Source organism: Schistocerca nitens, chromosome 1, assembly GCF_023898315.1.
Source record: "Schistocerca nitens isolate TAMUIC-IGC-003100 chromosome 1, iqSchNite1.1, whole genome shotgun sequence".
Taxonomy (NCBI): Eukaryota; Metazoa; Arthropoda; class Insecta; order Orthoptera; family Acrididae; genus Schistocerca; species Schistocerca nitens.
In genome coordinates, this window is record NC_064614.1 from 1,265,924,837 (window position 1) to 1,265,946,948 (window position 22,112).

Genomic DNA, 22,112 nt, shown 5'->3' on the forward strand with positions numbered 1-22,112 from the left:
TCACAAGCTAGTTTATGGTCAACTTCACTTTCAAAGCATTTATTTAAGTATCCAATTTGACGTGTTGTAAATGTTTCATGTATTTTGTTTATTATTTTGATTTTAGCCATAATAAATCAAATTGTTATTTGGGACAGAACTTTCATTCTGTTGATCGGTAGAGCAACCCTTTCGTTTCTCACCACATTAATGAAACTTTTTTATCAAATTAATTTCTATCAAATTAAATTATTACAGGTGCCAAACTCTTTTCTACTGCACTTGCAGGGTCGATTAGAGTCAGTTTGCGTTTATTCTTAATCCATGTGCAACAGCAAAAGTCGGAGTTAGACAAGGGGGGCTTAGAGCATCATTTCCATATGAAGATTCTAGAAACCTTCATTTGAGATGTTTAAGGGAAACAGGACAACCTTTATACACAGTCCTGGAAGAGTACGGCTTTCTAATTCTTTACAAATGTTTACGCATTGTTGCCTACTGGTAATCTCCTTAATCTTTCTTAATCTCCGATTTTCTTATTTTTAATGTTTATTGTGACTTTTGTGGAAAACAGTTACTCGACGCAAGTTTAAGAGGTGCAAGAAGATGAAGAAATATATGCCCGCTAGCTGTGTGAAAAGAACAGAGCAACAAAGCTGACAGCTGTAACGAAAACTGTTTACGCGGTGAAAGCCCTGCTCGCGTGGCTCAGGCGGCATCACCAAAGGGAAAACAGTTCGGCTCGCGACGTTTTTCAGCCAGCGCTCTCCCGCAGTTAATTTAATCCCGAGTTACGCCGGAGACATTGGCGCGAAATCAAGGTGAGCGGTTTCCGCCCTGGGGTGTGTCGATTATTTCATTTCCCGGGAATTTCCTCGCCGCCTGCCTTCTCCTCCGCTCTCAGATTTTACTCAGCAGAGGTTTCCCGGCTGCTGAACTCCAATTTCCAGTCTGCAATCAGCCGGCGCTGCCGCTCTGATTACCGTCTGTCGGGGATCATTAGGGGGGAGCCCCGCGGCGTGTGACGTCGGCGGGACCGGGGCCACCCTCTGAAAGGCGAAGCCCTGCCCTGCCGTGCCGTGCCCTGCCCTGCCCTGCCCCACCCTCCTCCTTCCGGTCTGTTGTTGTTGCGGACGATGGCGGGTTCGACGGCCGACGTTCTTTCATACAATTATGAACCGACAGCGAAACTCTCTTGCAACAACTTTCTCGTACTTTGTTATACAGGATACTGTGAACACTCAATTTGGGAGCCAAACAGAACGCCCCAAAAGTGATTCTTCATTACATCACATTCGTTATACATGAAGGAACCCGCGGAATGTGGAAAGAAGTCAAGGATGTAGCACCCTGTTATTTCAGTGCAATGCATTTATATAACGTATCATTATATCTTATTGTGTTGCAGTGCTAGTATTAACTACTAGCTTAGCACCCACTGCTTCGCTCGCGTTTGCATAGTAATCACATAAAAAAAAATTAGGTAGTAGGCTTAAAAATCCTACCCCAAAATTAATGTATTAATGATCTGTTTCTTTTCCTATGAAATTTTGACAGTTTGTCGAGATGACTGTGAAATAGCTTTCTTTGATTTAGTTTACAGTTTGCAATGCTTTCTAAACTTCCCACGCAAATTAAGACTTCTAAAGCATTGACTTACTCGAATGTACTTCTGACCAAATAGTGATTCTGGTGGCTCGAATCAAAGTTTTATTTTAATCACTCCTTTTGCGTTTTTATGGTGATATTTCGGTAGAAAATTCCATCCCTTGACATATTTCTTTATATGTGATCGAGAAGTGAAATACCAGTTTTCTTTGATTTACCTTTCCTTTTTTAAAGAAGTTTTTTCTTAAAAAGTTTCATCCCTTTTTCAATCCTTTGGGTGTTGAATTTTGGAAAACCGTGAAACATGTTTTTCTTTATCTCTAACAGACATACCAAATGCAAATTTTCATAGATTTAGCTTTGCAAAAGCTACCATATTTGATAATTTCATAAAACTTTGCAACCCCTGTTTTAGTCCCTTGTGGGGTTGAATTTCCAAAAACATATCTGATGGAGAAGTCAAATATGCTTCCATAGATGTAGGTCTAAAATGCTTTAGCAGTTTTTTAACAAAGATTTATTTTCAAAAATTTCCAAAAATTCTGAAACAAGTATTTTGTTGTGTCTGATTGAGAAGAAATAAGTTTGCTAACTTCAAAAATGTCTTAGTAGGGACACATTTTCAAAAAGACTTTCATACCCTACTTCATACCCTACTTCATACCCTACTTCATACCCTACTTCATACCCTACTTCATACCCTACTTCATACGCTATTTCATACCCTGCAGGAGTAGGATTTCGAATAACACCATCTTAAATGCCGCCTGCAGTATAAGATCAACACATTGTGCAAATTTCAAGTTTCTGTCCTTAGTGACATTTGCTGGGAGATCCTGAGTCAGTGAGTCAGTGAGTCAGTGAGTCGAGACGTTGCCTTTCACATGTAGAGATGAGATAAGCTAAAACAATAATGTTAAGATTTTCTGAGCAGAATTTCTTCAGAGATTTAGGAGTTGCCGAGCAGAAAAATCTTTTATTCAGACTTAAAATTCGCATTACCCATAAGAAATTTAACAAGAATAAAAATAAATTCAGTCTAGATACGTTTTTTCGGGGAGTCGGGGGGAGGGGAGGGGGGAGGGAAAGACCGGGAAGTACTGGACAGTGAACTGTACCGGATAAGAACCGTTTCTAGTCGCTAGCATAGCGACAGCAACTGTCATTCCACTCCAGTGTGATCTGCTGAGGAGCAACAGCACTCATGAGATTTTGGCTCAAAGCAACAATGCCGGCCGCAGTGGTCGAGCGGTTCTAGGCGCCGGAAGCGCGACCGCTACGGTGGCAGATTCGAATCCTGCCTCGGGAATGGATGTGTGTGATGTCTTTAGGTTAGTTATGTTTAAGTAGTTCCAAGTTCTAGGGGACTGATGACCTCAGATGTTAAGTTCCATAGTGCTCATAGCCATTTGAATCATTTGAAAGCAACAGTGCTTTCCAGAGTGTCAAGTTATTTGTTCCTAATGAGTGGTTGGGTGCACGAACTTAACTTCGGAGTGTTGTTTTCTTTGCAAGTACATAGTATTAAATTCTTATTGTGTCTTTGGATACAACTGTTACTTTTTCTCTGTATACGCAGACTGCAATAATATCTGCTCCAACTAAAAACAATGGGAATGTTAAACTACCACATCAGTCCGTTCGAGTTATATCGGGCAAAGCAGTTTCAGGTTCTACTATTCATAAGACACCAAGAAAAGTTAGATTTTTACGGTCTTCTTTCTTCAGCAGGCAAAGGTGGAGAAGAAAGGACATAAGTGAACAATAGAAAAAGTGAGACGTCGTGAAATCACAATCAAGGAAGCTAGTGAGAACTAGTACATTAAGTTATGGACTTCAAGCTTTTTGGGAAAACTAAGTTTTCCATAGCCAAAATGGAAGCGAGTAAAGATTTTGACTATACTTTATGAAAAGTCATGCGCTCTCCAGGTTGATGACAGGCGAATCCATGAGATTGAGGTTGCAGCGAACAGCAGGTTTCAACACGGAACAAGTTGACGTATCCTCTGACACAGCAAGAGAGCTGACGGACGAGTTAAAATTTATAGCCATTTACCATACTATTATTACTTTTTTGCCAAAAAACAGCTCTTAGACATTTCCATTTCATGTCTGACACACCCCTCCAACAATTTAAACAATCAAAGTGCCAAGGGTGGCAGAAAAATTTGAAAATCTAAGAATTAATAAAATGTTTCGAGTTGTTATACCGTGGTCGAATGGATTTGAATTTAACACCCGTTTCATCCCCATGTGCGGAGGACAATCCCAAGAGGATGAAGATGATGTGTACCACTCTTCCTCCGTGGGCTGATAGCAACGGCACACGACGGCTGTCGACAACGGCCAACGGCGCTAGCGTATTCAAAACGTGTGACGTTGAGAGGTGGCATGAGCCCCCTCTCATATTTCTATCTTACGATTCTCCTCTCTAGTTGCATGCGGTGGAGGGTTGCTTTTCCTTAACACGCGTACTTCCCACGCAGCGTCTCTCGTCACCCGGGTGGGCCGGTGACAGGCGGGCTCTGTGGAACGGGAGAGAGTTAAGCCGACGTGTGTGAGGCAGTCGAGTGAATGCTTTTCAGACGCCGACATTGTCAAGAGACACGCCCGCTGGGGTGTGAAGTAGCGGCTGGGCTAGAGGTTCCGTTACTTCAGAGAAACTTTGCGAAAACACTTTCTGGCGGGCTACCAGCGAGGCGTGGGAATGACTTGTGTACCCACGCAGTTGTGGCGGGAAAATTCCCGCACTTTCTGCAAAATCAGCACAGAAATTGGCGCCAAGAATCTCCATTGGTGGAATGGTAGTGCTCCGGCAATGGAGTGGAATTTCCGCCGGTTTTCGAGTTGCTGATTGGAACGTAACCACGGCCACTGTCGTGGGGGCGGGAATGTTCGGTGTTCGGCCTGTACGGGTGCTCTGGGTAGTCGGCAGTCGCCTTTCGGTCGAGGACGTCGAAGCAGCCAGCCCTCGCCTGCGGTACGCCAGATCGTGTTCTGGGAGATAAGAAGACTGTTGGTAATGTACGTCCGCAGCACCGGCAGATAGGGATTTTTCCTAGGTGATAATCAGAGCTCAGCAGAGCGCGCCTGTTCATCCTTTTCTAACTGTGTTCAGTTTCGAGTAACAGCAATTACTATTGGGTTAGCTGTGTGTCTCTCTTGAGATTTGAGTGGAAAGGAATTGGCTCCACATACCACTTCGTCTTAAACCTCAGGATCTAAGTTAGGGACAACTTCACCTTTATAGTGTTTGTATGAATCTCCAATTTTAGCCAATTTGATGATTTATAAATTTCCTGTGTTTCTTTTACTATTCTGTGTTTAAGCTTAATAAATCATATTGTTATTTTGAACAGAACTTTCATTCTGTTAATCGATAGAGCAACCCTATCATTCCTCACTATGCTAATGAAACCTTTGTTTATTTAACTTATGTATCAAATTAAATTATTGCAGGTGCCAAACTCTCTTCTACTCCACTAGCAGGGTTGATTAGAGTCAGTTCGCGTATTTTTTTTTATCCTTGTGCAACAGCAAAAGTCGGAGTTAGAATAGGGGGGGCTTAGAGCATGATTTACACATGTGGATTCTAGTAGAATTTAGTGATAAATACACTACTAGCCCCGGCACCTCGCATAATATGGCGACCCTTGGCCTCGGATCTTTCCTGTGAATCTCTGATAAACAAACAGGATTCTTAGTAGGAACATTCAATTTTTTTTCTCTCTATTTTTTTTAATGATTAATACCCAAGTTTTTTTTGTTTTGGTAGTTCCGCGTTTAGTTTTAAGTAGCGGCGCATGACTACAGTTTTTGTTTTCAGTGTATATATTTTTTGTTCATTGTTTTTTTTGTGTTTCGCTGATGTGGTGTCTGTACCGCATCGCACTTTGTCGGATTTGTGTGTGGTTTCTGTACCACATCATATTGTGTTTGTGATTACAGCGTTGGAACAGCGTTGTTGAAATTTTATGTTTATGTGTAAAAAATATATGGAGTAGATTAATTTTATTGTGCATTTTAGATGAATTTGTTTTTATGAATGATAACGAGAAGTAAGGCACGACTATTATCGGGCGAAGCTAAAACAAAAGAGGATAGCATAATGGATAAGGGGCAGTTTACTGACGGGAATAGGTTCGGAGATGAGATGGGCACATTTTTAGGAGGACAGGACGCCAGGGGCATTGATGAGGAAGGTGATTTGGACGCGATCTCAGAGCAGCGTTGCGGCCGTGATTATGATAGTGAAGTAGAGGATGAAACAGAGACAGGCACACAGGTCGAGACGGTAGCAGAAGTTTATAGTCAAACGAACGAGTGCAGACAGAGGCCAGCTCGGTCACGTCAGAGCTCTAGCGCCCAGGTGTCCAGAGTTACATCGCCCATGTTTGAAGAGGATCAAGAAGATGACGTAAACCCAATACTGAGCTTCCTACGATCAATGAAAGAAGAAGCTGACGAACAGCGTAAGAGGGAGAAGGAAGAAGAGGAGAAACAACGTAAGAAGGAGAAGGAAGAAGCTGACGAACAGCGTAAGAGGGAGAAGGAAGAAGAGGAGAAACAACGTAAGAAGGAGAAGGAAGAAGAGGAGAAACAACGTAAGAAGGAGAAGGAAGAAGCTGACGAACAGCGTAAGAAGGACACGGAGGCAATAATTTCGCATATAGGGGAAATTCGTGGGGAATTATTAACAATAAAGAAAGAATGTGGAGAAGCAAAACAAATGTCAATGGTAGCACAAAAAGTAGCAGGCCTAGCCAAAACTGCAGCAACAGGGGCAATGAAAATCGCAAGAGTAACTCTTAAACTCGCAGGGCGCTTGCGACGTGCGACACAAGTCCACTCGAAATCCCTAGCGGCCTTAAAGACTCAAGGTAATATTGCGGTTACGAACATCACGAAACGAATGAAAGAAGTAGAGAGTCGGATAGCAAAACTAGAGCGAAATGGGCACACGAGCACTGCGCGTTCGGATACCAATGATGGAGCACACAGGATTGTGTCTCCGAGGAAAAGCCCGCCGTGCTCTAGCCCAGTGACAGCGTGCGGAACAAACAATGCACACGCAGAAACAGCGAGTAATAGCTCCAATAATTGCAGCCCACTTAGAAGAGTGAATGCTGAATGCCACTTCCACTGTGATACAGACGTAGCACATCACAGTTATCAGCAAGATAGATCAGGACACTCCGCAGACGTGCAAGTATCGGAAACGTCTGACAACACCAGTGCGAGGATCGGACAGAATTTTGATCACAATCACTTCCTGTCGATACTCAAATTCCAGAAGTTCAAAGATAATGGAGGGTCGATGCATCCGAAGAGCTGGGTGATGCAATTTACTAATTCATTACCGTCGTCATGGCCAAACCAGGCCAAATTAGAATTCATGTGTGGACACATCGAAGGCCAAGCCGCGGAAAAGATGCGGGGCGTGGCAGCGACGTGTCGGACTTATCAGGAATTTGTTGGTGCATTCCTGCGGACCTACTGGTCAAAGGAAACGCAAGACAGGATTAAAGAGGAAATAATATTTTGTCCTGAACTGGAAGTGTCCAGGCATAAGAGCGCAACCAAATTTTTTGATGACTTACTCAAGAAGAATCAGTTTTTAGATAGTCCATACAGCAACGGAGAAATTATTAAATTTTGCTTTTCGAAATTGCCAGTTAGGTATCAACAGACACTTGTCGGGAAGTGTGGATCTGACATAGATGCATTCAAGAGTCTACTGCGCGAACTCGAAGTAGTCTTCGATAAACAAGACGCAAAGGACAGGAAGAAGGCGCAAAATAACAAATACCACGGGCCAGCAAGGGAAGACGACAACAGATCGCATAATCGCACTGGTCAGTTAGGAAACCAGGGTTACCGAGATCAAGGTTACGCTATTCAAGGTTATGGAAACCAGAGACACGGAAACCAGAACGTCAGGGAACAGGGTCAATCCAGACAAGCAATCTGGGACAGGAGGAATGACGAACGGCAAAGCGACCGTAATTGGAGGGAGCGAAATCAAGGACAACAGGAGAACCAGGAGATTGAAATTAGACCTCCAAATCCTAATGCACGTCAGAGGAGGGGGAGTCTAAGAAGGGATTGACGCTAGTCCATAGGACTCCACCACTTCTCTCACATAAAGGAGTTCGTAGAATAGTAGTAGTGTAAGAAATGTACATAGTAGAATAGGCAAATATATGAACCTTTGTTCGGGGAACAATAATCGTTACATTAATAGATTAAGATTGCTAAAGTATTAACACGCTGCGTTGTCTTGCATAAGAATTTACTGCTGCTATCCTCTTTTTGTTTATGTTTGCGATCTCCAATGTCGATGGAGTAGGAGACACTACCTTTTCATGAGCAATGTTTTTGTCCTTTCCTATCTGGTGTCCATGTTAAGGGATAAGGATGAGTGACGAGACGTCGCACAAACGGGCGCATACAAGAACGTGCTCTTAGAAGCGTTCTGAGAGGTCGTGATACGCTCCATAGCGGCCACAACCAGTTCGTGAGACGTTCATACCAATGCTTGCAGGCACGCGTCAGTGCACTGCACGATTGTGGTATATTGCGCGATTTCGAGGGTGAATATGGGCAGTATAGTTTTTGCAGAGCTGCGCCGGTATCGTTGTCTTGCAAGTCGGGGTGAACCTGTGAGCATTTGACTCTAATGGTGCCCTAGACGAGAGAAATGAGGGCATAAAAGCCTACCATGCTAATGTGCTGGTTGGGGATTTAGCGTGCTGCTCGTTTTTGTCACAGATGAATCACCAAGGAATTGTACTTGGATATTCGTGACATACTGTGTAGCTGGCGTGTGTTGGGTGTCTGAATCCTCAACAGGAACCAGTCCTGGCTTGGTCATATTACATTGCTTCTGGAAAGGTGTACTTCGATCGCGAAAACCGCTTCACATAGAGAAGGAAGTTGCAACTATAAATTTATTGTCGTGTATAGCCATGGCTAACCCAGTCTCTGGAGTTTCAGTGAGGCGTAATGAAAACTCGGAGGTCATGTCGTACGGCGCGCACATCACTGTCGTCAATAGCGGCGAGCAGCAAGACATCTCAGCGTAACAGGAACTATGTAAGGGTATTGTATAAGGTAAATAAAAAAATAAATAAATAAATAAATAAATAAATAAATAAAATAAAATAAATAAATAAATAAATAAATAAAAGGGAAAGTACGATACTAGGATAAGTTAAACTGTAGGATTTAACAATAACTAGATTAATATTGTGGGGGTTTTCTACCACAAGTGTGGCGCGCGCCTGTTGAGTTGCTATTTTTCAGGTCACCAAACCACAGACCCGAGATGGAGGGACGACGGGCGAGCGAAAGTAGCGTAGTTGCATGTTCTTTATAGCACAGTAAAACTTAGACCTGCATAACAACATAATTTAATTAAAAGACGTAGAATGTAGATCGTTGGGATATGGTAGTTAATTCTTGAAGCATGTCTACTGTCGATCTATATAATTAATAGTAATATTAGTGCGGGCCCGCACATTTAGTTGTTCATCCACTACAAAGCATCAGTTATCACACACCATGTACTTACTGAGATCGGTCTCTACACGTATATCAAAATAAATTATTTCCATGTCTAGATTAGATGTTATAATGATTGCCATAGATTAATAACTATAAAAGTAAAATAAGAGTGTCTGAAATGACAGACCATCAATGTTTCATTAGGTAAATTTATTATAACATAGAAGGTCATGGGAAAAAGTTAGGCATAAGACTTTTGTAAGAATTGTACAGATGACGAGGAACGTGGCAATGCAGAGGCCAGCCAGCGCAAAAACAAGAGGTCTTCGGCTACCTGCTAGAGGGCGAGCGTCCCGTCCTACACGCTGACAGTCACCCGGCTGCTTACCTGAGGGATTACACGGGACCCTCGCCCCGCCACAAGCGAAAGTGGGGCTGGCCGTTGACCCTGACACGCGACAGCCTGCTAGCTCTCCGGACGCGGCAGCCGCTTGGAGGGATTCCCTGCGGCAGACCACGTTGTCGTGAGTACACGAAGAACATCACATATCGTGTCAGAACCTGCGCCTCATGTGCCTCAGGACAGAAAGGGACGCTCTATACTCACCTGTTTGGGTTTTTACAACTCACTAGCATTGGCCGATCTGCATACACAAAGCAGTATCGTGCCACACTAACAAATGTATGGTCTCATGTCTTACTTCTCCTCTCTATTAGAGAGCAGTTTTTAACAATAGTCGCTCCTAGTTCGATCCTGTATGGATGACCTCACACACTTGTGGAGTCACTCCACGTGCCATCATCCCTCGTCGAACTGCAATATTGGGAAACATAAAGTTCTGTCCAGCGAGAGAAGAGACCTAGACTAGTGATGTATCCCAACGAGTAGACCTCAGAGACAATTAATCGACGTGAGGAGAGCCTATCACTGTGTCTTCCTACCATACGGCCGTGATCATATGCGTGGGTCTGACTACAATCTCAACAGCGTACTGCAGACACTCCAGAACTCACTATTGCTGTTGCCACAACGTAGCAACTACAACCGACGTTTAGCCTTATGTGATGTCAGTACAGTGGAATCAGTGAAGTGCCACGGATATTTCTAACAATGTGATTTAGTGCCTCATTCTCAGCACAGTCGTGAACTTTGTGCAATGTGCACGCACAATTTGATGCCCCATGAACCTTGTTTTTTTTGTTTTTCTTAAATTTCTTTCTCTTATGTTGTTTCTGTAATGTATGTTATACCTTGTATGCGTTTGTGTTTTACACTGTAATTCTTATTACAGATTACTGTATTGTTCTCCACATCATGTTTTTTTTGTATTTTGTGTTTATTGTTGTGTGTATGCTAACAGTGTGCCTGAAGTCCCCATAAACTGAAGCAGATACCACCACTGTCATTGTGAATGGACCATCAGTTCAGGGAACATTTTGTAAAGGTTATTCTTGCTGCAGGGAGACAGAATGAATCGGAGGTTGTAACTAGATTCTGAAAACTCACAAAGAGATTGTTAACTTAAATATTATCATGTGTGAGTGAGGTCAGGTTAGTTTAATGATTAAAATTGTTGTAACATCTTGGGCATTTAATTGCGGAGCACTCCAACTCTGATTGTAAAGAATAAACTGCTCCATATTTGGCTCAGATGCCCGGGCCATGTTTAGAGCGTGAATGTCTGCGTGAATCGGTGTTTGGAAGGGGCTCCCTGGGTATGGATGTGTGATGTGAGTGTTAGTGTTCCATATTAAGAAGGTGAAGTTGGCTACATCATAAATAATCCTCCCTCTATGAGTTGCATTTTTCAGTTGCAATGATCTTTTTTATAGAGTGCGGTATGTGGAGTCACTTTGTAAGATTGTTCTTGGGCGATTGACTCACTACCTTGCTCCTAAGTGAGCCAACCGCTCACCAATTACAATCTAAAATGGCGTAGGGGCAATGAGAGGTGGCATGAGCCCCCTCTCATATTTCTATCTTACGATTCTCCTCTCTAGTTGCATGCGGTGGAGGGTTGCTTTTCCTTAACACGCGTACTTCCCACGCAGCGTCTCTCGTCACCCGGGTGGGCCGGTGACAGGCGGGCTCTGTGGAACGGGAGAGAGTTAAGCCGACGTGTGTGAGGCAGTCGAGTGAATGCTTTTCAGACGCCGACATTGTCAAGAGACACGCCCGCTGGGGTGTGAAGTAGCGGCTGGGCTAGAGGTTCCGTTACTTCAGAGAAACTTTGCGAAAACACTTTCTGGCGGGCTACCAGCGAGGCGTGGGAATGACTTGTGTACCCACGCAGTTGTGGCGGGAAAATTCCCGCACTTTCTGCAAAATCAGCACAGAAATTGGCGCCAAGAATCTCCATTGGTGGAATGGTAGTGCTCCGGCAATGGAGTGGAATTTCCGCCGGTTTTCGAGTTGCTGATTGGAACGTAACCACGGCCACTGTCGTGGGGGCGGGAATGTTCGGTGTTCGGCCTGTACGGGTGCTCTGGGTAGTCGGCAGTCGCCTTTCGGTCGAGGACGTCGAAGCAGCCAGCCCTCGCCTGCGGTACGCCAGATCGTGTTCTGGGAGATAAGAAGACTGTTGGTAATGTACGTCCGCAGCACCGGCAGATAGGGATTTTTCCTAGGTGATAATCAGAGCTCAGCAGAGCGCGCCTGTTCATCCTTTTCTAACTGTGTTCAGTTTCGAGTAACAGCAATTACTATTGGGTTAGCTGTGTGTCTCTCTTGAGATTTGAGTGGAAAGGAATTGGCTCCACATACCACTTCGTCTTAAACCTCAGGATCTAAGTTAGGGACAACTTCACCTTTATAGTGTTTGTATGAATCTCCAATTTTAGCCAATTTGATGATTTATAAATTTCCTGTGTTTCTTTTACTATTCTGTGTTTAAGCTTAATAAATCATATTGTTATTTTGAACAGAACTTTCATTCTGTTAATCGATAGAGCAACCCTATCATTCCTCACTATGCTAATGAAACCTTTGTTTATTTAACTTATGTATCAAATTAAATTATTGCAGGTGCCAAACTCTCTTCTACTCCACTAGCAGGGTTGATTAGAGTCAGTTCGCGTATTTTTTTTTATCCTTGTGCAACAGCAAAAGTCGGAGTTAGAATAGGGGGGGCTTAGAGCATGATTTACACATGTGGATTCTAGTAGAATTTAGTGATAAATACACTACTAGCCCCGGCACCTCGCAACGTCACGCCACTGCGCGGAAGAGGAATTTTGCTGTAGTCAGTGACGAGCCAGCGTGTGATTCGGACATTAAAGAAAGCTACCATCCCCCTTGAAAATGTTCTCCGCAGATGGGGACGAAACGTCGGGTTTTAAGTTGAAATACATTAATCCATAATAGCTGGAAACATTTTATTAATTCTGACATTTCCGGCCGTGAAAGCTTATATTTTACAAATTTAGCAGCATACATTTTTATGGCATCGAGTTTTGTAACTTTGCCAACTAACGTGCCGTAAATAGTGTTCGGTGTGAAGAATGTTACAGTCCATTTGTAGAAATTAGAACCTTTACCGACTTAAAGCTCCTGTTTAATTTATATTTATAAACAAGTGGCAATGCCTCGTAATTGCTAAACTGGTAAGGGAATTGGATATAAGTGCTAATGTTCTTCTTCCTTCTCTCTCTATCATCCTTCCCCCGTCTGTTTGTCCATCTCCTCCTCCTCGCCACCCATATGTCTCCACCTCCTCCTGCCCCCACTTTCCATCCATCTCCTGCTGTCCTCTCTTTTTGTCTATTCCCTCCACTCCATCTCTCTGTATATCTCCTTTTCCGTTTCTCTCTGACATTGAGCCTACCTTCTTGCTAATACAAACGAAATCTTGATTGGATATGGAAATTGTTTGAATAGAGAAATCGATTGAGATCACTGTTACAAAGAAGACAGAAGAGAGAGAGGGAAGATCCAACGAAGAGCGGCACATTTCGTCACGGTTCCGTTTATCCGGCGCGAGAGTTTTGCAGAGACGCTCGACAAACTCCAGTGGAAGGTGCTACAAGACAGGCATTGTCCATCACAGACAGGTTCACTACTGACATTTCAAGTGAGCACTTTCCTGGAAGAGTCGAACAAGATATCATTTCCTCCCACAGACATCTCAGGAAATGATCAAAACGAGAAAATTTGAGAAATTAGAGTCAGTACAGAATATTGCCGGCAGTCATTCTTCCCATGCTCCATTCGCGAGTGGAACAGGGAAGGGAGGATCGGTTAGACGCTCCAGAAGTACGCTTCACCACACACGGTCAGGTGACTTGCTGAATATGATGCAGGTATAAATGTATATGGGGTATGAGAAAGACCGCTGCTGGATCTGTCAGGATAGTAGCTACAACGAACTATATGGCACAGTTTTAATTTGCGAACAGCTAGGGTTGGAAAGTATGGGACGATTAAGATTCCGTTGTAGAATTTTAAAGATAAGTCGATAAGCCACAAATACAACTGTGGTGTCACCGCCAGACACCACACTTGCTAGGTGGTAGCCTTTAAATCGGCCGCGGTCTGTTAGTATACGTCGGACCCACGTGTCGCCACTGTCAGTGATTGCAGACCGAGCGCCGCCACACGGCAGGTCTAGAGAGACTTCCTAGCACTCGTCCCAGTTGTACAGCTGACTTTGCTAGCGATGGTTCACTGACAAATTACGCTCTCCTTTGCCGAGACGATAGTTAGCATAGCCTTCAGCTACGTCATTTGCTACGACCTAGCAAGGCGCCACTACCAGTTACTATTGATGCTGTAACACATGTACCGTCAAGAGCGATGTTCACCAATTATGGATTAAAGTTAAGTATTCCAGAAGATACGTACGTTTTTTGCTAGTCTCAATTCCTTGTCCTGTTCCACACCTCACGCCAGCCTGCGTGAGTTTAAACGCGTGCCTTTCGGCTTACTTATAGTGGGTTGGCTGTCTTGCCAATCCACAACAACAATTTTCATGTTTTCTTGTAAAACTAACTGTGAGGAAGTAAAGAAAACAGTACATTGTTCTGGGCGAGTCAAAAGTCTTTGGACACCTTCATAAGTTGGAACATTAAAGGGAAAATTGAAATGCGATGATGGGAACATAGGTTTGATGTGGGGCCGCAACTTCTGTAGTGAATGTCGTTCATGGCCACCATTTGAAATCCGCCATTTTGGATTCAAGTCATTTTTTTTTAATGGGAGGGGGGATGTATGACACATCAGATAACACTCGCTTGAGCTCTGGATGGCAAATGGTTCAAATGGCTCTGAGCACTATGGGACTCAACTGCTGTGGTCATAAGTCCCCTAGAACTTAGAACTACTTAAACCTAACTAACCTAAGGACAGCACACAACACCCAGCCATCACGAGGCAGAGAAAATCCCTGACCCCGCCGGGAATCGAACCCGGGCGTGGGAAGCGAGAACGCTACCGCACGACCACGAGATGCGGGCTGAGCTCTGGAATTTAGTGGTGTAATTTGTTTTCGCCTATTTTGTACAGGTTAGAGGTTATTAATGTTCAAAGTTGGGAAACTACCTTCATACCGACTGCTACAACACATGTTCTACGTGTTGTCCAACCTGTGCAGTGCACAACTGTAGTCTCCGCAACCACTCTGACTGCACACGGAGGAGAGTGTCTCCTGCAATTTGGTGACAGGCGTGTTGTATGCGTTCCTGCAGGTGTCTCAAATCAAGGATGCTCTCAGCATACACTATCTGCTTAAGATGTCCCCATAGATAAAAATCAAGGGGCGTTAAGTCAGGGGATCTGGTGGCCACTCCACTACACCTCAGCAACCAATCCACTTCCTTGGCCCTCCAACTATTCACGGACACCAATGCCATAGTGTGGAGGGGCCTCATCGTGCTGAAAATAAGATGGGGAAAATGCCGTCAGCGTTCAAAGTGGAAGGGAACACAAGGTCCTGCACCGGCATCAGGTACTGTGGTGGAGTTAAGGTGTTGTAAATGAAAAATGGCCCAATGATGCGGGTGTCCCATTCGCCACACCAAACCATCACTTTCGCTGGACTATATTATTGAATTGGAGCAACCCATTTCGGATTTGCGTCACTCCAGTATCGACAATTATGTCGATTAAGCTCCCCGTTCAAAGTGAAATACGCTTCGTCGCTGAACAGTATGCCCCTGGCAAACGAAGGATCCAGTTCGTGTTTTTCAGTAGCCCACAAGCAGAACTCCAACTGGCGATCAGGGTCATCCTTGTCAAGTCGACGTTACATCTGCAGCTTGTAAGGATGCCACTTACTGGTGTGCAATATCCGGGCAACAGAGGTTTGGCTTATTCCACATGCTAGCGCCACGCGACTGGTACTTCGTTTAGGACTTTCCACAAACGACGCAACAACCGCAGTAGCAGTTTCCTCATTGGTGGCAGTCCTAGGTCGCCCACTACGTGCACTATCGTGAACAGAGCCCGTCTCCCGGAATTTGGTGATCACGTGAGCCACCGTGTTGTGCGATACCGGTTCTCTGTCAGGGTGCCGTCTGATGTAGTCAGCTGCTATTGTTCGGTAGCTGCGTTCCCCTGATAAAAGGATGATTTCGATCTTCTGTTCACGTGTCAGTCCCATTTTAGATCACCTGGAACAAAGAGAGACATGAGTCAGTATCAAGGTAACTTTGAACATTAATAACGTCTAAACTGTACAAGATAGACAAAAACAAATTACACCACTCAATTCCAGAGGTCAAGCGGGTGTTACTTCAAGTGTCATACACCCCCTTCCCATAAAAAAAAGACTTGAATCCAAAATGGTGGATCTCAAGATGGCGGCCATGAATGACATTCACTCCAAAAGTCGACCCCACGTCAAACCTATGTTCCCATCATCACATTTCAATTTTCCCTTTAATCTTCCAACTTATGAAGGTGTCAAAGGACTTTTCACTCGCCCTATTGTATTTATACATATTACATTTTTGAAATTGTGATTTATTCTGTACCTATTCATGTATCTACTCTGGATAATAAAGAATAAACTGAACAGCAGATTGAGGTGGTACACGAAGTAACTTTACAGTTTACAAAAGCTTTAGAACGCAATCAACAAAAAATTATTTAGTTCCAATACAACCTTCTGCAACATCATAATATTGAAAAACTTCCTCTAAATGAAACATTTTCCAGAATAGTTTTTCGACGGGTTTGGTATGAGAAGTTTACAATCAGCGTATATCATTAGTTGTGTTTTATGGCAGTGATATATAGACTTGAAATGCAAAGACCATTCACAAAATTTAAGTGGTCAGTGAGCATGGGAGAGACTGATATTGGGGGTTAATAGAACAGCCTGGTGAACTACGAAATGGATCATGAAACGAACTGAGGCAGAAGGCGTAATTATGACTGAAATTAAAATCAAATGGAGCCGATTACGACATACCAAGGCGAATTAGTAGTATCTGAACTGAAGAATTACCTTGATGCATCCTAGGATATAAGACGAACTAGACGACCTTATTGAAAGTGAACAGGCGACATTATGAAATAGGCAAAAACAATATGGATGGGAATAGCTGAAGAACGTAATGTGTGAAGAAACGTGAGCGATTTCTTTATCAAGCAATGGATAGCTGGTAGTGGTGGTGATAGAACGGAAAGTTTGCAAGTCCTCTTTGCCCATTATACACAGCCTGAGGAATAAGTGGCAAGTACAGACTGCATTCTTTTTGGCTGTTTATTCAATCTAAGAACTACTCTGTTCGTGTACTTCTGACACATACGACGCATTCCATTTTCATCACAATAACAGTGAATTCGAACTTGCATCCGTACAATTAAATAACTAAAACATGTCCTCCACCGATAATTAACTAGCCCTAAGTCACAAGCACACGAAAGCGGTTCCTTCCTCATACTTCTTTACATACATGCCAATTCGCCTATGATTTCAAAGCCACAGATACACATGTGCCTAAGATAGGCTTCCAAGAAGTCACATTGGAATGAAAATATAAACCATGACATAAATGTTTGCGCATCAGTTACTAATGTTATTCAAATCAGTTCTAAACCAAATGTGAAGTACCTGGATTATTACTCTACTAGGAGCTGCTGCGTTAACGCCTTCAGGACAAGTTACGAAAATACGCGGATAAAGTGTTAATGAGAAAAGAACAAGGGTCCCCCTGACAAAATCGAAAGGCGCGTAATTTCATAAAAGAAAAGGTACCGGAATCTTCCCTTTAGGAAATAGGCATCTATGGGTTCACTAATGGTCACAGAGCATCAGCCAGGGGCCGTAATATCCTACTGATTCATGAGATCCGGAAGGTAGCAATAAGTGGCGAACGGTAGTAACCATGTTGCTTGATTTACTAGTGGCGTTCAGTGTTATTTCTTTGCATCGCCTGAGGAACAAGACACGAGCTTAGCAATACAAGACAAACTTCGAAATGGAACTTGCTGGACGGTAGAGTTCAGAGCATGGTTCTTAACGGGGAAAAGTTACCATTCGTGAAAGTAGCTTAACGCGTGTTCCAAGGGGTTGGTGCAGCACCGTTTCTGTTCACGATTTAAACATACGACCTGCTGAGAAACGTAGGAAGATCCACGAGCCTGCTCTTGCATACAGGGTATTCCAGACCATAGAGCCAGTCATATATGATGTAGAGGTCCCAAAACACATCATTTTGAGATTAGGAGCCAATATTGGAATTTAATGTTGCAAGTGATAGAATGTCTCGCATGACGTGGGAGTCAACTATTTGAGCATCGTCACTGGTGACACTATATTGATTTTTTGTTAGAAAGAAAGGAATAAAGAAATAACGATGTATAGCACCGGCTGTGATATCCCTTTGGTAGATTATTTCCTTTGAGGTTACGTGAGGGTGTTGATGTGCGAAACCCTTCTACGAACTGAGAGGGAATTTATATGAAAAATAAACGTTTTATTCCACAATATAGACTTCGGCCTTAGGCTATCATCAGGTGTTATACACATCAACCATAAAACTACAGTAGAAAACAAGCCGTCGTCAAAACGCCTATCTTCAGTAATATAAACCTGTTTAATCAAAATTAACTGCGAAAATATATGTCACATATATTTGACAGTGGCTGCGTAGACACAGTGTAGGGGAACTTAAAACCAGCGATTTGGTCATCTATTTTATTCCACAACCATATCGAGTGAATAAGTCATGCCAATTGCCAGTAAATTAGCCTGTTACTCAAATGTTCTCACATTTACGTTTGACAAAATTGGTTTATATAACCGAAGCTACATATTTTTGACTGGCTGGACATGGGGGTTGAACCCCTATACCATCCTCCACACCTACAAATCCTTAATCTGTCCCACCCTCCGTTATTCCGGTCCCACCTGGATATCTGCCCCCCCCCCCCCCCAAATGCTGCTGTAAGTCCCTCCAGATCCTTGAGCGTCATGCACTTCGCCTCTCCTTCCGTATATACGCCTCCCGTCCCCCACGTGGATCCTCGATGACCTCATTCCTTTTCCCCATCTGCTCCTATTCCTCGAACATATCGGCATACTCTACATCTCCCACCGCCTTGATCGCCCTCAGCCCCTGGTTGCTCCTCTCCTCTCCCATCCCCGCCCAATGCCACGCCTTCACTGTTGTCACCACTACCCTCCATCTCTACACCCTTCATCTCCTTTCCCAAGGTGGCTTCCATCAACTCCCTCTCCCGGATGATGCCCTATCTCCATTTATTCCTCCTATCAACTCCGATCCTCACCCCCCCCCCCCAACCTTTCCTCCGTCCTTTCCCTGGGCTCCCTCTTCGCCCCTTCCTTCTGTGTTTCTCCCTGCCTAACCTCTCCCTACCTCCCTTCTCCCCCCCACCCCGAGTCCTTTTGTATTCCCATCCTCTGCCTTCCCCACACCTTGTCACGTCCGGCCGGCACCCTTCACCACTCTTATGGGTCCTCATCCTTCATTGGCTCCTTTCCTCCCTCCCCCCCCCCTTCGCTTTTCCTCACCTTCCCCCCTTTTTTATTTTCCCATCATCTGTCCAGTTTCCGCCCACCTGCTTTGAGCTGTGGTATGTCATATGTTAGTGCAGTGTTCCATTGACTGTTCGGCGTTGTTTCGCCTTTTCCCGTGTTGTGAACAAAAACCATGCTGTCGCTGGGTGTGAATTTTATGTCTTTTGCGAACAGAAACCAGACTGTCGCCGTGTTTTTTAATTGTCTGTCTAGTATTTTACCTGTCTGCCTGATATGTATTTTATTAGCATCATCATCCCTTTGTTCTATGTTTTAAGTTCCACGCTTTTTTTCGCCATGTTACCCTTTGTCTCCGATTTTATCGCCTGTTTTTTTATTATATATTATCTTCACCTTTTTAAAACACTCTGTAGGATGAGGAGCGGCATACTAAGCTGCTGCCAGCCCGCCCCCTTCGGGGGGAATCGAAATTCAATAAAGAAAAGAAAAAAATATTTTTGACGATGCTGTTTGACATAAAGTGTATTATTTATTGATTCTTGTTATACTTCATAATGGCCTTAGGCTGACACTTAGATCATGGGAAAACATCTGTCGTACAACCAAATGGCGGTTATATTTTTCATAAAGCTTTAAGTGACTGTGGGAGTTGGTGCCCGTCTTATTTACAGCAGACAATCAGGACATCAGATGGAATTTGGAAAACTAAATGAGCTGTTCTAATTCGTGTATTCAAATCGTCATTCATCACTTTGACAGACTGAAATTGTTATTATTTCTCTGTCGACGAGTCAAACCCTGAGTTTACTTTGCTTTGGAATGTGTACTAAGTCTACCGGCTGTGTAACTATCCGATTTAAGGCAGCGTTTACTATGACTTTGCACTTACGTGCAGCTACGAAGCTAAAGAGCTCATCCCTTGTCTCACTCTGTACTTCCGTGACAAGCAGCGTGGTACGACAGAGCTGGCGGCTGGCGGCTGACGGCTGTGGTAGCGCAGAGTGGCGGCGCGCCAAGGGCTGCTCGCCGGCCACGTGAGCGACGCAGGGCCGGCCCTTAGGGCGCGGCGCCACTCCGCCCTCGGGCAGGGCTGGATGGCCCTCCAACTTTCCAAAAGGCGCCCGTCTCTCCTCTCAACTTCCCTCCCCCTGCCAGCCGCCTCTGTCCATAACGCGCTCCGAGGTAGGGGGTAGCCGCTTCGTCCCTGCGACTGCCTCCTCAAGCCCACCCACGCCCCTTTTCCAAAACCCCATTCCCTCCCACCAAAGACAGCGAGATATAGCCTCATCCGATATCCCTTCGTTCAATAAATAAAGACTCAAGAGTTTTTTTTTAACAGAGCGTAGTTTTTCTATTCTAAAGAGTTAGTATTTAGAGATTATATTATCTCAGCATTTATTTTACATGTACTGTTTTTCTACATAATCTCCATCACATTCTATGGCCTTACGCCAGTGTTGCGCAAGAGCAGCTATTCCTTTTCGGTAAATCCTCTTGTCATGCGCCCGTGACCAAGTTTTCACTGCATGAATTACGCTCTCGTCATTTTCAAAGTGCTCCAAACAGACAGAAGTCTGAGGGTGCCAGGTGTGGGGTTCAGGGTGGATGAGACAGTAAGGTCCAACCCAGATTGTCGATGTGTTCACGGGTTCTGAGACTTGTGGAGGCGTGCACTGTCGTCTTTGAATGAATTTTCTCGTGTGGTCGAACACGCCGTAAACTGTTCTTTAGTTTGTTGAGTCTTCATATATGTGTCTGAATTCATGGTTGACCTTTCTGTCAAAACACCGTCATCGATGGCACCATCACTACCGCAAAAGACTCTCGCCTGCAGAGGGTGCTGCCTTTAATTTCCTTGACGTATGCGTGTTGTGTGGTCTTCCTGGTCTAGAGGTTTTAATTCAATCGAAATTCTTTATTCTATCATCAAAAGTCACATGTTCTACTATTATTTACCCTTAAATATTCCGCTTCATATTCCGCCTCACATCTTTAGCAATAAAAGGCTAGCGTTCTCGACAAGTAACAAAATATCCTAGGTCTCAAGTCGATGCCAGCTACTGCGTAAATTTACAAAGAAAATCATCAGCAATGGTCGTCGAATAGTCCCGGTGTAAGGTGTCATCCTCCTCTTGCTAAGGGCCTTGACAAATGGTCGATAGCATGAGTACGAAAAATGCAACCGAAACCGCTACTTTAAATACACACAATGTGTATGCACAGGAAATTTCACCTGTAACTGAAAGAGTGTCATGACGATCTAATGGCAGTAAACCAACGCCAGCAGCTATACATGAGGTACAAAAGCCGTCAGAACAAGCAATAGAAGAAAACTTGTTCTCGACACAATGTCAGTTGGAACAGCGATCAACATAATCATAACGTGAGGTAAATTATGTTGATCGCTGTTCCAACTGACTGGATTTTTATCTTTTCTCATGACTCCCGTTTACGCTTTAAGTGTTAATCTTTCCGTCCGCAGCTCGTGGTCGTGCGGTAGCGTTCTCGCTACCCGCGCCCGGGTTCCCGGGTTCGATTCCCGGCGGGGTCAGGGATTTTCTCTGCCTCGTGATGACTGGCTGTTGTGTGCTGTCCTTAGGTTAGTTAGGTTTAAGTAGTTCTAAGTTCTAGGGGACTGATGACCATAGATGTTAAGTCCCATAGTGCTCAGAGCCATTTTGTTAATCTTTCCCACTTACTGTTCATAAGTGGAATGCTCGAGAAATAGTCTAAAAGTGATCCTACATATTCTCTATCAAGCACTTAAATTTGAAAAGCTGAATGGGTATGTAGGTGTATATGTAGACCTATTTTGTATCAAGCACCGTCATCAAGCCATCCAAAAACCATAGTCCAAAGATAATATGGCGTAAGAAACATTTACAAAATAGTTTTTCAATGATTACTAACGTATGATACAAAGTGCAGTTTTAAAATTATAAAAATGTCTTAAAATATGGAATCTGAGAAGGAAGATAGTAAAACAAGATTAAGGAAAAAGAATGTAATAAAATATTAGAATCAGAGTAACACAGGCAAGTTGCTATGTTCCGCTGTACCATTTACACAAGGGCC